At 61.7% G+C, this 17,350-nt stretch overlaps 1 protein-coding gene and 1 long non-coding RNA gene across 4 annotated transcripts in view; one reads left to right on the top strand and one right to left on the bottom strand.

Moving 5' to 3' along the window:
* The window catches only part of Sorcs2 (sortilin related VPS10 domain containing receptor 2), a 325,891-nt gene that overhangs the window by 171,811 nt on the left and 136,730 nt on the right, over window positions 1–17,350 (top strand). The gene's annotated exons all lie outside the window — the stretch shown is intronic.
* LOC144366586 (uncharacterized) lies at window positions 7,722–15,403 on the bottom strand. Its single transcript, XR_013425652.1, has 2 exons — window positions 15,242–15,403; window positions 7,722–10,391 (listed from the first exon to the last, which is right to left on the bottom strand). It is a non-coding gene; the product is annotated as an uncharacterized LOC144366586 (long non-coding RNA).

Raw genomic sequence — 17,350 nt, 5'->3', positions numbered from 1 at the left:
CACTGTCAGCAGGTTGACTGACACCTGGGTAGGCCACCCCCAGGGCACAGTAGGAGAAGGGGACACTCACAAGGCACTTCCATGGAACATTCTATCCTAAACAGGGCAAGGGGTTATATTACAAAGGAACAGGTGAGTGTAGCTTCACCATGGGGCTGTAGGAAGACACACCCAGGCATGAAGACACTGTCCCTCGAACCCTAGAAGAGCAGGACAGTCTAGCAGCATGGGTGCCACATGGCCCAGCAGGGGAGTTAATGTGCGAGGTTGGTCTCCCACAGAGGAGGCTGGCAGCCAGCCTCCCACCTGGAAGCCACACTGCTCCACCCACCGCCAGTCCTGCAGGTACAGCCCACCACCCCATTTTCCCTCCCTGACTTCCGGGGGCATCAGGGTGAGGCCCGCACACTGCGGACCACACTCCAGGGGCCAGGACCCCGGCCATGCTGCTTCCTCTCTGCACACGGAGGGTGAAAGGCACACACCAGACAGGACTCTAATGGCAGAGATAAGCACAGTTCTTGTCCTTTCCTGTGTGGCCCTGAGTGGGAGGGAGTCCAGGAACCTGGCACACGCATCTCAGCTGGGGTGTCTGTGCCCGAGGGCTGGCAGCCCGATGTCGGAGGCCCCTCTGCCCGTGGCAGTGTGCAGTCCTACACGGAGTGCTTCCCAGGCGCAGGGACATAAATATTTAATCCTAATGCTAGCTGGGCTCCTCATCGCTGATACTCTTCTCTTTTTAATTTAGCAGAGCAGTACAAATCCTGCAGGTCTTCTTACAATGTAGAATTTGTGATGTCCTGGCCTCCTTAAGCTGCAGCTGACCTGGGGGACATGGAGGCAGGGCACAGCTCCAGTCGATGGCGATGGTGGTGAGGTGACAGGCTTCCCTGCACAGTGTGAGGACTCAGCCCCAGGAGCCGCGGCGCTGGAGTGCTCTCATTTCTGCTGATTTTAATGTTTACAGAGCACGCTGCCGTCTCTGGGGCCTGTGCTAAAGATGTGTGTTCACTTTCAAGTTTTTTTTTCTCTTTTATAAAAATACATAGCCATTATAGAAAATATTGAAAGGGAAAAGATTTATCCACAGTTCTATCCACCGAGGATAACAGGGCTTCACTCCTCATAGTTACGCACTTTTAGATAAAATTGATAGATTCTCTATAGACCAGACCAGACCCCAGGCAAGCAGAGGCTCTGTGCTAGTGGCCATTCACGAGCTCATGTGTTGGTCTCCTAATAAAGGCTTCTCTCCCCCAGAAGGTGCCACCATGAGAGCCCCCCGTCATGGCTACACTTGGGCAGAGCCTGACCTAAGCTGTGTTTATGACCTTCCCTCCGGCTTCCTGGCTGGGTGAGAGGGAGATGACATGTGAGAACCTTCCAGAGGTCCTGTCTGTCCACACAGACCCGCTGTCCCAGCCCTGGCTCGTGTGTGGCTAGCTCTCCTCCAGCCCGAGGCTCCAGGGCTCCAGCAGGCTACACCCGGGCCTGGCTGCACGCAGGTCTCTTGGGGAGCTTTGGAGGTTACGAGACCTGGACCCCTGAGATTCTGATGCAGCCAGGCTGCAGTGGGCCTGGGTCTCGTGGTTCCAGTCTGCAGGAGGCTGAGAAACCCTGCAAATCACCTCCCTCCTCCTCATTGCAGGGGTCTCCAAAGCAATGCCCGCCCAGCAGCTGGTGAGGAGGCCAGTGGACCTCTGAGTTCCGCGCACAGACAGTGGCTGCTCAGGTGTGGTCAGCAGGGAGAGGCAGGCCGTCTGAAGGGGAAGACGGAATGGAGGTCAGAGGTTGCGAAAATGTAATGCAGTCACCGGGCCAGAAGGTCCAATCTCTCCAGGCAGGTTCCTGGCCAAGGGAAGAACGCCCTCCTCCTTCAGCCTTGACCAGAACATGAGGCCTGTCTCAGATGGTTGCTGTAGTTTCCCAAGGTTATGCAGCAAGTTACTCACAGGCCCACATTCCTCCTTCCATTTGTCCATCTCCCCACCCACCCACCCATCCATCTCCCCACCCATCACCTACCCACCTCTTTATCCTCCTCCCCACGTTCCCACCCACCCACTCACTCGCTCATCCACTACCCTCCGACTCCCCCTGCACCTCTCGCCTATGGAGAACATCCCCCTTTGCCTGCCTATTCTCCTCCATCCATGACCCATCCCCACATTCTCCCACCCTCTCTCCAGGTGAGGTTAGGGTGAATAGGTCCTTCAAGTGGTCTTAACTGCCCGATGGAGGTGGGCTCCGTCCCAGACCGAGGAGAGCCACGGGGGTGTGTCTAGCAGGGAGAACCTGGTAGCTGCTCGGGTGGTCTGAGGGAAGATGCCTGGGGACACAGGAGGGACCCTGAGGCTGATTAGTGGAGGGCCTGAGCACAGAGCGTAGGCTCAGCCGGCATGGAGCGGGCATGCCACTGGGGACAGGGCAGGAGAGCACAATGACGCACTCCGGGATGCTCCTGCACACCCAGAGCTCTGCCTGGTGCAGAGAGGTGGCTTCTGGGAGGTGGACGACAGTGGGTGGAGGGCATGCCTGGTGCCTGATGGGCTGGTGGGCGGCCTTTGCCATGGGCACTGAGCCCTGAAGGAGGAGGAGGCTGCTAGGAGGACCAGTGGGAGGGAATTTGTTACCAGAGGGCAGCAGCGTGGCCCCAGCCTGGGGTCCCATGGGACAGGCGAGGTGGGACGGGGAACCGGTCCTCGCGCCTGCCCCAGGCCAGTGCACCTCTTTGGCCGCCGCCCTTCTGCTCTGTCCCCCACCCCCGGTGCCATCTCCAGATTTCATGGAACACACTTCTCGTTTCCAAGGGCAATTTTGCGGCCTCCCTTGGTGAGGGGACAGTGTCTCTCTGCTCCTCTGTGATTATCATTTCAATTAAACCCTTGGCTGCTGCCAGGCCTCCATTTATGGATTCATAAAGCAGTGAGTGCGGCTCGCGGCCGCCGTCCAGCCCTAATTTGCTCTTAATGGTGATTGTCGATGATACGATGCCAGGCGGGCAGCTGGGCCATGGCCCTTTGTCTAGTGAGGGGCACCCAGGAAGACTGGCCCGCCCTTCCTGAAGAGGGGTGCTGGCTCCCTGGCCCCTCCTCGGGCTCTGAGGTCATGGCAGAGGCAGCTGCCAGGGCTGTGAAGGTGGGGCTGGGGCCAGGTCTCGTCCCTCGTGTGTGTGCGGAGTCCTGGGTGTGGAGACGTGTTCCGGGGGGTCCTCAGTGCTGCTGCCCCCGCTCCTTCCTGTGGGCCTGGAGGGCTGCTCTAGAGGAGGTTTGTGGGTGCAGGCCTCAGGTGGGGAACCCCCTGTGGCACCCTGGGCACAGCCTCCCTGAGTCTCTCCTGGTCCACGAGGTCACGCATCCCGCCCCCCCACAAGACCCCCCACTTAGCAGGTGAGAACTGACCTGAGGAGGGAGACTCAGCCTCCCCGAGTCAGCCTCCTTGCTCCTGACTCCTGGCTCCCTGAGCTCCGGGTCCTGTCTCTGCCGTGGGGCGAGGGCTCCTTGCTGGTTGCTGTCAGGAGTGGTATGAGCTCGGGGTGCAGGGGTGCTCCACACCCTGAGCCCCTGCTCCTGGCTCCTGGGGCTGGCTGCTGCAGTCACAGAGGGCCTCCAAAGTGTGTCCCAAGGAGCTATAGGAGACAGACAGGCCCATGGATGGGTCAGGACAGGGGGACAGGCCTGGCTGGTCACGTGGAGCACAACCAGCTGTGGGGTGGGCGGGATTCAGGGGAGGCTTCCTGGAGGATGTGGTGGCTAAGTGATTGGGCAGGAAGGACGAAGAAGTAGGGGCTGCTGCAGGTGGGCAATGCATCCCTCTGTGGAAAGAGAGGCTCTGGGCATCCAGAGAGCCCCCAACTGGCCATACAGGGAGGCGTGGCAGGCAAGGGGGAGAGAGAGGCTGGAGCTGACCCCTACAGACATTGACCTTGGTGCCTCCCCAAGCCCTGCAGGATGTAGCTGCAAAGGAATCAATCAGCAGAGGGACAGAGACCCCAGCCCCTGCCCTCGTGCCCTTCAGGGGACCCTTCATGGGACAGGGCTCTGGGGAGACTGAACACCAAGGGCCTCACCGTGCTCATGATCAACCTCCCACTGTGAGTCTGACCGGGACCAGGGTAGGGTCCATCAAATAGAGTAAAACTTCCCCAGTTCCCCAGAGGAGGAGCCAGGGACCACATGCTCCTCATGAAGAACACTGAAGCCTCCAGACGGCGATGGTCCAGGATGTTTTAATCCAGGGTCCTTTAGCGAAGATAGCATTGCGGGCCTGGGGGCTGCCGAGGCACATGCTGGACACAGTGGAGTTCGCCAGACCCATGGTGCAGCGTGGGGTGCGGGCTGACCTCCATTCTGGATAGAGAAGGGATGTTATTAGGAACATCCTGTCAATAACCAAACACAAGAGCTGCTTCCAGAAAAGCCCCCCATCAGTCAGGCACCCGGAGGACGTGTTGGCACCGTGCAAGACAGGGGTCCGTCAACAGCCGAGAGCCGGTACGGAGCTGCCAGGGGGACGAGGGGCCTGCAGAGAGTGTGTCCCCAAGGAGCTGGGCAGGGGCAGGCCCAGCAGGGAGGGCTGGCTGAGGGGCTCTCGGGGCTTGCGCCTGGCAGAACCCCGGGTTTGCCCTGAGCAGGGGGCACCGTCATGGGCCTGAGCCGGAGACTGCAGTGGCCTGGCCCTTCCGCGGCACCACCCCTGGCACTGGCGCAGGAGCATGGATGACGGTGGCGGTGGGGGAGGCCTGAGCCGCTGTGTTTTAAACTAGAGACTGAAAAGCGGACCCTGAATGCCTAACCTTGCCGCCAGCGGGTCTCTAGGACCACAGAGCAGGGTGGCCAGACACGGCTGGCAGCTAGGGCTACGGGGACAGGGATGACCCAGCTCTCAGGCCGCGGCATGACCCGCAGGTGCTGCCTGAAGCACGTGCCTAAGCGCGGGGTCCTTGCTGCTTTCGGCCCTGTGCTGTCCTGTCGCTGTCCCAGGAGTGAGGAAGCAACCCAGGCAGCACAGTTAAAGCCAGGGTCCCACTGCCTCCTCACAGGCAGCAGGTGGCATTCGGAGTGTGCAGCTGGGGCCACTGGCGTCGGATCAGGAGCTGAGCTGAGGGCTACAGAGGTAGAGGAGGGGCTAATGTCCCAGGTCTGTCCCAGGCCCTCTGCTCTGAACCCCAGGGGCCCTGGCTCCCACCACAGTCCCCAGAGGCGTTTGAGGGTTGCTGCCCGTGGGACCCCCGGGAACAGAGCCACAGCCACACCCCACACCTGAGCACACAAGCAGGCATCCCCGGCCCTCAGGGGCAGCTGTGGCAGGGACAGGCAGGGAGCCATAGGCACGGAGGGGGTCCCCTTGGAGGAGCCCCAGGACAGGGCTACACCGTGAGTAGGAGCATTAGTGACAGGTGACTCGCACCAACGCCATTGCCCACTGTTCTGCTGGAACTGCTCTGCTGCCCTTCCTGCTGCCCTGGCCACCAGTGGGCTCCTGCCCTGCTGAGGGTGCATTTCTATGCCGTGCTGGGCTTGGAGAGGGTGACCACTCCAAGACAGTCACCTAGAACCTTGGAAGATGGCCTTGCTTAGAGAGAGGGTCTTGGCAGGTGGAGGGCACTTAGGCTCTGCAGAGTGGGACTAAGTCCAATGACTGCTGCCCTCAGAAGAGAGGAGATACCATGCCAGAGAGGAGGTCAGGTGACCATGGGGATACGTCGGAGTAATGTGTTTGAATAAGGACTGCCCAAGGTTGTGGTCACCCCCAGGAGTTGGCAGAGGCCAGGAAGGACCCCCCTTGAGCCCCGGGAAGCATGATTTTGGACTTCCATCCCCACCCTGTGGGAGACACTCTCCGCTGTTCATCAGCCCGGCTGTGACGCTTCATGAAGCAGCCCCAGTGACCAAGACAAGGCCTGGCCACATGCAGGCAGGCCCAGGCAGAGCCCCAGGGCATCCCAGCCAGTCTCTAGAGCAGCCTTGCCGGGCCCTGGGCTGGCTCTGTCGGCTCTGCCCGTCTCTCCCACCAAGCCCTGGCTGCCAGCCCAGCTGCTGCTCTCTGCTAGCCCTGGGGACATCAGCTCCCCAGCTCTTCTCTGATGGCTCCACATGTGTGGTGTCTCCTAATTGTTGAAGGCCACGGTTGGGACAAGAAGGCTGGGGAGTCTGTGGCCTCTGGTCCTGCAGAGAGTGGGGGGGAGGAGCAGGGTTGGCTCCCCTGGAGGAGTGGCCTCCACGCCAGGTTGAAGAGGGACCAGAGGAGCATCCAGAAGGGCACTGACCCGGGCTCAGGGGGCACCTGGTCAGGGGAGAGCCCGGAGGTGTGAAGGTGCCGGGGGCAGTGCTGGGTTGAAGGGAGGAGGAGAGGGAGGAGAGGAGGCCCCCTCGCCTGGCAGGCTCGCCCCCCACTCACACCATGCCCTCTCTCTGGGCCAGTGTTGGGGACACCATGGACGCCACCCTCAGCCCAGGCTCTTTGCCCACTGAGTCATCTGGAGGCCACGGTACCCACAGCAGGAGGGACCTAATCCCCAGCCCTGCAGAATGCTCTTCCCTAGCTGAAGACGAGCCCTGTCCAGGCTGTGGGGCCCCTGGCCCTCAGCCAACCTGTCCCACAGTCCCAGGCCCCATCACTGACATCTGGGCTGCATTCACTGCTTTCTGAGTCACACAGGCCAGCGGGCCACTGTCTTCAGGGTCAGGTGTCCAGGCTCCTTCAGCCTCGACCGCTGTCTCGCCCACGCCCCGTGTGGGTGATGAAATCTGGGGTTCCTCTGCTGTAACGGGCCGGCTGTGAAAGAAAAGCTGAGAAAGAGAAAATGGCCAAGAAATCACAGGAGACAGGAAATAGTGTAGAAAGCGGGGGGGGTGGGGGGGTGGGCAGGATGGCTCTCCATCTTAGGGACAAGCTTCCGCACTGGAAAGAGAGTGAGAGTCCGCGTCTGCTTCGTTTATATGGGGGAAGCATCAAAAGTTTTCCATGAGATGTTTTTTTCACCAAATCAGGGGGGAGGTGGGCTGTCCCGTTTCCAATGGTCACGCCCCACTCTGGAGCTAAGCTAGGGAGAGTGGGGTCCCTGGCCGAGCCCAGACAGAGGTCATGTGCATTGGGCAGTGGGAGGAGGAGGAGCCACAGGGTACTCTGGCCCTCCCTGGCTCGAGGCGGAGCAAAGACACTCAAACAAGCTCAAATAATCCGTGGGTGGCGTCCCACAGGACTGGACCGGGCCTCCTCCAGGACCCCTTCCTTCAGGGCCCTGGGAGCCGGGCCTGCCAGGTCCCTCCTCTCCAGCTGGGACAATGGCAGCCTCAAGCCCAGTAGTCTCCCTGGCTCCTATGACAGAGGACCACAAAACTCGGAGCTGTCGGACCACAGGGACCGCTCTCAAGTGCAGGAGCCTGAAGCCCAGGTGTGGTGGCCCTGCCCTCTGAGGCCTCGGGGGGCCCCTGGTGCTTCCTGGTGGCATCATGCACTCCTTTGCTGTGGCTGTGACCCCTGATCTGTGTTCCTGTGCCCTGGTCTGTGTCTTCCCCTTTGCTCCCTCGTGAGGACACGGGTCATCAGATTTGGGGCTCACTTAGAAGATCCAGAGCCATCTCTCCTCTCGGACCCTCCACCTCATCACACCTGCAGAGACCCCTCTCCAGACAAGGCCCCACTCTGAAGTTCCAAGGTTGAGACATTGTTTTAGTCAGATTTTTCGCTGCTGGGACCACAAGACCCAACAAGAACAATTAGAGGAGAAGAAGTTTATTTTTGGCTTATGGTTTCAGAGTTTCAGCCCATAGATGGCCGAGTCCCTCAGGGTCCGAACTTGGGAGAACTTCATGGCAGAAGAGTGAGGTGGGGGAAAGCAGATTACAATGTGGCCACCAAGAAGGGGGGGAGGTGGGAGGAAAGACCCTCCCCAAGGACAAAGACATATACCAAAGGCACATCCCCAGTGCCCACCTCCTCCAGCCAAACCCACCTGCCTGCCGTGGCCACCTGGCTGATCTGTTAAGTGGCATAACCCATCGTGAGCCTCTGTGACAGATGTGCACACATCTTGGTGGAGTCCCCTCTGGCCCACCTCCAGCCCAGAGGGAAGGGGCAGAGGCTGCAGGCTCTCTCTGTCTAGAGGCTCCTGCCCAGTGCCCCCAGGGTCCTGCCTCCGGGGCTCAGCTCTGGAGACACAGAGCCTCCTCCAGGGTGGCGTGTGACCTGTGTGTACACGAGGGACCACCACATGGACCCTCCCTAAGCCAACAAGCCCACCAGGGGGAGAGCTGCCAAGGTCTGGTGGCTCCTCCTCTGGGTCATAGGTTGGAGTCCTGCTGTCCCAGGCTCCCTGACACGTGCCTTCCTTCCGCACCATCACCCGGGGATCCCAAGGCTGAGGATCCACCCTACAGGAAGGGCTGGGGCCTGGACAGGCTTGCCCGCCCAGGACCCCCAGCGGAGTGGCAGGTGTGGTGTGTACCTGGGACTCCCACCTTCCCCCGCTGCCCCTTGGGCATGCTGCCACCTGGGTGGCCTGCGGATTGGCTATACATAAACTGTATTGTGACATGTGTCAGTGGGCTGCTAAGTCCCCTCTCATCAGCCTGAGCTGGAGGGACCAGGCTGCACACAGCTGGCCCCTGCACCTGTGCTGCCTGGGGACCACCAGCCTGCGGGGGCGGCTTGGGGGCACCTGCTTCCGCAGACCCACAGGATGGCAGAGCAGCCCTCCTTCAAGGAGTACAGGGCCCCGATGGCACTCAGCCCCCTGCCAGCCCCCTACGGCTCCTCTGCTTCTCTTTCTCTCAATTAGGTCCCCGCAGCTGGGGCACGAGGTTCTGCCTGCGTGCCCTCCACACTTCAATCGGGGGACACTGGGTGGCATTATTTCCCGAGCTTGCCATGATCCTATTGAAATTTATCTTCGTGGACATCGGATGCAGCAAGGGTGGCCCAGGGACAAAGGAGACAGAGACTCAGGGCGAGCTGCTCCTCAGTCATTTGTTCTCCCCTGTCACAGCCTCTGAGGTGCCTCTGGAGGTGGCCAGCAGGGCCCAGCTGAAGTTGAGACCTGGCGCCTGGACTTGGTGCCGAGAGGTGCTGAATCGGGACTTTGCTGACCCTCTGGTGAGGTCTGAAGTGGTCTCGGGACTGTCCAACGGGTCACCTGCCTGCTGCCTGCTGCAGTTGCTGGTCAAGGCCTTCTGGTCAGCTGTCTTGCTAACTGTCACCCAGGGATCATTTCTGATCTAAAAAGCTCAGGCTCGCAGTGGTCACCACGGCCAGGCAGTCTGCTGAGAGGGTCCCACAGCTGGCCAAGGGAGGTCAGTGTCAGTCTGAGTTTGAGGAAGTCGACCCGAGAGGGGCACCTGCCCCGACGTGCCCTGCCTGCCACCCTGGGGAACAGAGCCCCCTCCCCCCCCCGCCCTGCCACACAGCTTCTGTGACTCTAGGACAGGGACGGCTGTGTCATTTATGGCTGGGGAGACGGACCCTCATGAGGTGGGGGACTGGCAAGCGGCCACGTCGACACGGGGTGCACGTCTGTCACTTGGCCACTGAAGACACAGCATCGCTGTCCCCAGAGCAGGAATCCAGAGGGTCTGCCGCCCCGTTCCTCCTGTCTTCTGAGCCTAGGTGAGGCCTGTGTCTTGAGCTTGTCCATGAAGCTGCTTCTCGGTGAGCCCAGCGTTAGACGTTTGACCTTCTTGGCAAAGAGGTCCACCCTCGGCCCCTCGACACCCCTGTTTGCCCTCGCCCGAGTTCCAGCGTCCCCAGCTGCACTGAGCCGCTCACCACTCAGTGGTGACTTCACGGCCCTGTGGTTGGCCCCACGCCCAGGCTGGGCACAGCTTTCACACACTGGCTTCCAGAGGGGACAATGTCACTGATCAGATGAGGACGCATAGACAGACAGGGAGCCACACTCAGGAAGTGCGGGGCCAGCGCCATCCAGGACCTCTGCCTGGGCCCCCAACTTCCCCTTAGTGGCTCTGTGCTGGGTGGAGCAGGTGGCCCAGGTGTCTCTCTGGGTCCACTAGGTTCCTTCCCCCTTTCAGATGCTGCCATATCTCAGGGCCCTGAACTGACTTCACGTTTGGTGGCCACGGCGTCACGGACCCTTCTGGGCCTGCTGCCATCTTGCTCTGCAGGGCCTGGGGTGCTCTGGGCCCTAGTCATGGCCGGCGTCTGGGCAGCACTCGGGGCTCTCCAGGGCCTCACCAATGGTGACTCCTTTGTCAAAGCCCTGCTCTCCTGGGTGGTGACTGATGGTTGGATCCGCTCCTGCATCACCTCGGTCAGTGTTCTCCAGTGGAGGCCCCAAGAAGCTGCCCTTTGGGGTTAGAAGATCCCGGATGTGTGTGGAAACCGAGTCATGTGATTTCTGAATGTGACGTAGGTAAAGCCTGTGGGAGTCCGTTCTGGAAAACATAAATGTGTGGTCAGGCCCTGTCAGAAGCCTTGTCCATCGGGAAGGCACTGTGGCGTGTCCTTCCTTCCCAGTGTGTCCTCCCTAAGGGCCCCGCAGAGCAGGGCAGCCTGGGCCCACGCAGAGGGCTTGGAGCTGCCCGGGGTGCCTAGGACGCAGGTGGCCGCAGGCCGGTAATGGGGGCTCAGCTGACGGGGAAGGTGGAAGCAGGAGGGGCCTCGTACTTCAGGCCTGCAGAGGCCCCTGCAGCGGGCGGGTGAAGGCACGCAGGGGGCTCAGAGGTGGGCCCAGAGGAGGCTGCCAGGCAGAGCCAAGAGCTCCCGTGGGGGGCACAGGGCACAGGGAGGATACCTGGCAGCATCCGTAGGCTGGGGACACCCCTGGCCTTCCTGGATTCTGCTCACGGTCTCAGGGGCCTCCCTGGGGCTTGTTGAAGCCATGCCTGCCCCTGGGCACCCTGGACAGCTCTTCCCAGGTGTGTGCAAGACCCTTTCCCTTCTGACTGGGCTGAGGGCCAGCTAGGGGTTCAGAAGTGTCTCCCCCAGAGGGGTGAGGCCCCTGGGGTCATCCCTCCCCTGGGACCGGCAGAGCTGAGGGTTCCCTAAACCACAGAGCTCTCCCAGAGGTGCTCCTGCCCAGGGATTTGCAGGTCATCCCGGGGATCCTGCTGTACCCTGGAATTTCCACTGTGGAGGGAGGGACCTGCATGGAGCTCAGAGGCATACTTCCCTGGAGGAGGCAGCCATGGACCAGCAGGGGCAAGGAGGGTCCTCCAAGGAAGGCCTTGGAGGGTCCTGGCCGCCTCCTGCCAGCCAGCCTGCAGCAGTGCCCGCCTGGCCAGGGAGGTGGAGACTGTCACGTTCCTTTCTTTCTTGTATGCAGGTGTCTCAGGCTTTTACCATGTACAAGTGTGATTTATATAATTAGAAATAAGACTCCAAAGCAATTTCCATTATATTTGTCTTGAAAAAATGGCCGTACCATTGCCAGAGCTCTGAGGAGAGGCCGTCTGTCCTGAAATCAAGCCAACCTTGATGAAAGGGGACAGAGAACATCACAGGGAGAGAAGGGAGACACAGAGGGGCTGCGGCCTGGTGGGGCTGAACAGGAGTCCTGGATGTGACCTCGGGCAGCCAGCGCTCACGGGGCAGAACACAGGGCGGGGAACCTGCGGGACATGGGCACACAGGACACTGAACACAGCTGGCCGAGCTTCACTGGTGACCGTTAATTTCTGTAAATGACAGCAAGTGTCGAGGCCCAGGCAGGAAGTCAGCACCTGCCGGGGTGTGTTTCACAGGCGTGAGTGACAGTCATGGGCAAGGCTGCAGGGCCACCGGGGACAAGTGTGGGTGCCCTGCCATGGCCAGAACAGGGGACAAAGGGAGATGGGGGCTGTCCTGAGATCAGGAGCCCCAGCCACCCACAGAGCAGGATTGGACAGGGCTGCGGGTGAAGCTGGAGCTGCAGAGGGAGGAGGAGACGCGGGGCTGGAGGAGGGGGGAGGAGACCCCCTGGCATCTCCAAGGCTGCACCCCCAGGAAGTCTGGCCGAGGCCGGGGACAGGTGGCCTGCAGGGCTCAGCAGCGTGGGACAGGGTCGGCTGGGGCCAGGCAGAACGCATGGCGGCCAGGGCGAGGGTGCTGCTCCAAAGCGTGTCTGGTCCACTCTGTCTCCTGAGGTGCAGGGGCAGGAACCCGGGGCCTTGCTGGGCAGGGCCACCACGGAGCCGCCCCACCCTGCGCCCTCCTTCACTCACCAGGCTAGGATGAGGCAACCGAGGACGCCCTACTACCCCTGTCCAGACGGGAAAGCGAGGCTCAGAGGCAGGATGACCCCCAGATACAGGGCCTCTGGGGCCAGGAAGCTGGAGGGCGGAGCGAGGACATGCTGGACAGCTGGAGCCACGCCAGGTGCTGGCCACAGGCCGGTGCCCCACGGCCTCCCGACCCATGGGTGTGTCCCGGATCCGGCCAGGGCACCTCTGGCTCCCATCTGGGGGGCTCTGTGGGGCGCGAGCCGCTTAGGCAGGGAGGGGCCAGCTTGTACTGCCCTCCAAGGCTCCAGCCCCGCAGGCAGGCAGCCACCAACACAGCTCAGGGACCGTGGAGTCACACCTCCAAATGTGCCTTTCTTTTTTTTAATTGCCGTGACTGGAATAATCCCGGTTTATCTGCTCTCGCCCTGGACGGTGAATTTAATTTAATGGACTGTAACGGCTGCCTCTGATCTGCAAGTGCCATGTTTATTTGCCTTATTAGCGTGGATTGGGGGTTGGCGGCCGGCCGTGTGAGCTGTGTGTGAAGGGGCTTCTCCCCGGCCCCTGCTTATTCCAGAGGCATCTCCATGTCTCAGTCCCACACGGACACTGAGGTGGACGCAGAGATGTCCCTCCCTGTGAGTTGGCGGCCTGGGTGAGGGGCCGTGCCTCCCTCTGCTGAATGACATGGTGTCCTGTCCAGGGAGAGTCCTGCTCGAGGTCCCAGGGCAAGATGACACTCTGCCCTCTCCAGCTGTCCACGGCTGTCAGGTGGTGCCCTCCTGGCTGACCTCCTCCTGGCTGACCTCCCTGGCACTGTGCCCTGCCACTTGGCTGTCAGGTGAGGGTGCACCTCACCCAGCTGTCGGGCTGCTGAGGCCAACCTGCAGTGTGCCTGGCTCCCTGATCACGTCTCTAGCACAGAATCTGGCGGGCACGGGCAAGGTGCCCTGTTCTGTCAACAACGGGACCAGGAAATGCAGCCTGGGTGTGGAGTCCCACTTCAGGGCCTTTGCACGGGCCGTCTTCCCACCTGCGAGCTGACCACTTCTTACTGCACTCCTGACCTAGCTTCAGGTCACCTTCCCGAGGGACACCTTGGGCCACTCTGCAGGAAGCCCCACCCCACCTGACTCTCCTGTTCCTTCTGTAGATTGTCATCCAGAGACTCAGCTCCCTGGAGCAGGAGAGCTAAGAACTGCTTCCCCACCGGGAGGGCGAGGCCAGGACAGGGTTCTGTGGCAGAGGAGAGAAGGCCACACAAGGTCCCCAGCCTCCTTAATGTGGGACACCTGCTCCTGAGGGGTAGCAGGGGCCAAAGGAGGGCAGGAATGCTCCCAAGGAAAAGCATAGTCACACTGAGAGAGACCAAGGGGCACAGAGCCACGTCCATGAGGACCCTCAGAGTCCCAGCAGAGGGAGAAAGGACACATAGTGACAGTGTCACGGGCCGAGGCAGAATCTGGGGACGTAAAGGCAGCCAGAGAGCATGCTGGCGAGGCAGAGCAGCAGGGTGGGTCTGGGTGCATTTCCACAGAGCTGGCTCAGCAGTGACAGCCAAGGCCCTGCAGGCAGGGAGGGGTTCCTTGGGCGCAGCCTGTTGTCCCCACAGCTGAGCACCCCTAGACTACCACCCGGCCTCCCGAGTGCTCGTGCAGAAACCCCTGGCCCGGCTCTGGTTGCGACTCTGTCTTCAGGAGAAGACCTCTGCGGGGCAGTGGAGCGGGGGCTGAGGGTGCCCTGGGCCCAGTCCCAGCCCACTCTCTCCCTCGGCTCCGGGAGGTGGCACTGTCCTGCCCAGGACACACCTCACCTCCGAGCTGCCAGTGGGCAGCAGGGGTGCCCTGTGCTTCTGGGAAGGATGGTGAAGGATGAAGTGTGACTTCAGAACAGAGGGGCAAGAGCAGGACCTGGAGTCCACTCAGCCACAGGCCCTGAGCGTGAGCGGACGTGAGAGTGTGGCCACTGTGAGCATGTCCGAGAGGCCTGCCCGGTCACTCACTAGACGCCTCCTGTGCACCTAGAGGGTGGCACCTCCGAGGCACCTCCTGCCCTGTCCCCTTCTCAAAGCCCAGTGCAGCCCAGGGAGGAGGGCACAGGACTGCTGGGCAGGCTGACCACAAACAAACCCCACCTCGGGGCAGTGCCCTGGCCCTCTGTGTGCTCCAGAGCTGGCCCCAAGGCCCCATCCTGTACCCACGCCCCTGGCTCCCCGAATGCAGGACAGCTGCGAGGGGAGGTCTGCGCCCTGTTCTCTGTTCCCTCCTGGGCTCTGTCTCCTGCGCACCAGGGGAGGAGCAGGCCACGTGGTCGATGGCCCCTGCAGGGCCATCAGGTCCACTCACTTGCACGAGACTGTCCTGTGTGAGCCTCCTGGGTCGAGCCTGGGCCGAGCCTGGGCCTCGAGTCTCCATAAGGCCAGAAGCTGGGCATGGCAGCTCCCCCTCCAGGCGCTCCTGCCCTGTGCCCGTGGCCTCGCGATGGCCCTGGCCTCGACGGAGCCCTTCAGGTGGAGTCTTTTTCTAGGGGGAATCTCAAGCTGCAGGTGAAAAGAGGGGACCCAGGAGGCCTTCGAGGGCCCGTGTCCGCGGCTTCTTGCAGGCAGTAGGGTCACCCAGGGCCGAGACTCTGCCCCGCGTCACTTCATGGCGGGATTATGAGCAAGTCACCTGACACTCCCAGCCTCAGCTTTCCAGCCTCTCAGATGGGACGTAAGGGCATCCCCCAGGTCCGCAGCTGGTGACCACGCCCCACGCAGAGGGCATCGTGGCAGAAGCCCCTTGGGGGCCTGGTCAGCTTCGCCTTGGTTCCTGGGTGAGGTGTGCGAGGGTCCCACTGTCCCTTCACAGCACCTGGAGCATAGGGCTCCCAGCCTGGCCCCATACAGCCCCCAAGGCCGCGCAGAGCTGGCCCCGTGCACATGGAGAGCTTCCGTGTGCAGCCAGGTGCCGGAGCCAGGGCGGCCTCCACAGTGCAGGAGGAGTCCTGCTGGTGCCCAGGACACCCCAGCCCGGGCCTCTGCAGGCTTCCCGGGAGCGCAGCCACCTGCCCACATTCCACAGCCCTCCGCCCCCGCCCCAGACCTGTGGCTGGGCAGTCAATCGGGTGCTGCTCGGTGACTAGGCCTCTCCGGGAAGGGGACGGTCTCGCTCATAATTCTCAGCGCTTGAAGGCATCTCGTTGTTATTTAACTCTCAAATGGGTTCTTAAGAATCGGAGAAACGTGTTCTGCCGGTTTCCAGTGCCCTCGGTGTGCTTGCTGGAGAGAGCAGCGCATTAAGTTATTAGGGCGCTGGGGCGGAGGCGGGAAGGCCCAGCGGGGGCCGGCGGGAGGTGGGGCTGCAGCCGCTCCACACATTCTCCCTGTCATCTGTGGCCCTTAGGAAGTCATGTGGGCATCACCCAGTCTTTTCTGCACACTCCTGCAGACTGTCTGCCTGGACGGGGAGCAGGGGCAAGAGGTGGGCTGGTGCCGGCCCCAAGCAGCGGGCACAGCTGTGTCTGTGACATGGAGTGGGGGCTGCTGGGGTCTGGGCTGGGCCACATCATGGGCACCTGTCTGGTGTCAGGGCAGCTGTGAGAGAGGAGGAGACTCCTGTAAGTGGTGCAGGCACAAGTGGGCATCCTGGGGCCGAGGGAGCAGGGCACACCTGACACCAGACCCCAAGGGAGCTGTCAGCAACAGGTCCTGAGGGTGGGGGTGTTGCTGCCGCTTCCCGGGTGGTGGGAAGCAGATGGCAACCTTCTGTCCTGGGACCTGATGTCCCAGACGGAGAGAGACGGTAACAGAGCAGAATGGCCGTGTGGCATTGGGCAGCAGCAGGAGCTGTGGACAAAAGTCAAGCACTGTAACCACAGTCCTGGTGTGGGGACAGCCAGAGGCCCAGGACGCTTCCCCGGAGCAGAGCCTGCAGTTCAGAGTTCTTTCTGTGGGGTTAGCTGGGAAGAGGACCCGTAGGGGCAAAGGCCCTGGGGTGTGTCCCTGTATGCAGGTCACATGTCCTGGGTCATACAGCAGCAGTGTTTAGTCCCTGGTAGCAGCTTGTGGCGGCACTGATGAGGCATTGGCATCCGGATATCAGTGTGGGCTTGGCTGCCTGCCCTGGGGCTGACCTTCTGCCCCTGCAGAGGTCAAGCTGATACTAGATGGCCTGAGACCCACTGTGCATCACAATGGCAGCATAGACCGTGCCCATGGCCCAGGGTCTCAGCAAACAAAGCCACTCAGGCAGGACATTCCAGGACTTAGAAGTCACCTCCAGGGAGCCAGCAAGGGCCAACCTTTTCTTTGGAGCATGCAGGGTTTAGACAGTCCAGAGCTGCTCTGGTAGCCCTGCCTGCTCTGGGAGGGCGGGCAGATGAGGAAGGGAACTTGGCCAGGCCTCGTCCTGGGGCCTTTTCATTTAGTCCTCCTGAGGGCCACGGGAGAAGGTGAGGGACACCCGAGGCCCAGGGAGTGCAGGGGCCAGCTCAGGGCCACCGCCTCTTGCCACACCACCTCCGTGAGAGTGTGATGCAGTCCACGGCACAGACCCTCCCCGGACCCTGCTGTTCACCCTGGAGCTGTCCAGCAGGAGACTGGCTCCAGGGAGAAGTGGCCTCCCTGGGGCTTGCCCTGCTCGGCCCCTGGTCTCAGAGCCACCACCCAGGCCCCAGCGTGAGCCCCGGGGCCTGTCGGAGGGCGCAGTGGGGCCAGCCATGCAGGGCAGGAGCTTCCTCGTCTGCAGGGTGAGCAGAGGATGCCCAGATGCCCATCTGTCCTGCCGACTCCCTTCGGCATCGTCGCTCACCTAGTCAGCTTCCGGGCCTGCAGGGGGAGGGTTCTGTCTGTTTCTTTCTTGACGTAGGTGGGAGTGGAATGAGGCCACCTCCACTCCGTGGCCATCTGCCTGGCTGCCCGGGGAGCTGGGAGGAAGGAGGCTTGACTTTAGCATCAGGAGACCTCAGTCAAGGTGCCCACTTGGCCGCCAGCTGCCGTGTGACCTTCAGCATGTGACCTTGCTTCTCTGGGCCTGTCTTCTCATTCATTGGGAGGGGTGTGGCCGAGGCCCGGCGGTCTCCAGGGACCCTCGGCATTTGCAGTGGGATCTGGGTGCTGAGAACTCATGGGGTGTCAGAGTCCCCCTCGGAGGCGACGGAGGCTACATACTAGGGGCATTCCACGGGGGATGGATTTGGCCTGTGCTGACGCG

The sequence above is a fragment of the Ictidomys tridecemlineatus genome, chromosome 9, assembly GCF_052094955.1.
Source record: "Ictidomys tridecemlineatus isolate mIctTri1 chromosome 9, mIctTri1.hap1, whole genome shotgun sequence".
In the NCBI taxonomy this organism is placed as follows: domain Eukaryota; kingdom Metazoa; phylum Chordata; class Mammalia; order Rodentia; family Sciuridae; genus Ictidomys; species Ictidomys tridecemlineatus.
Note: the sequence above shows the minus strand (reverse complement) of the source record. Positions and strands in the feature narration are given on the sequence as shown.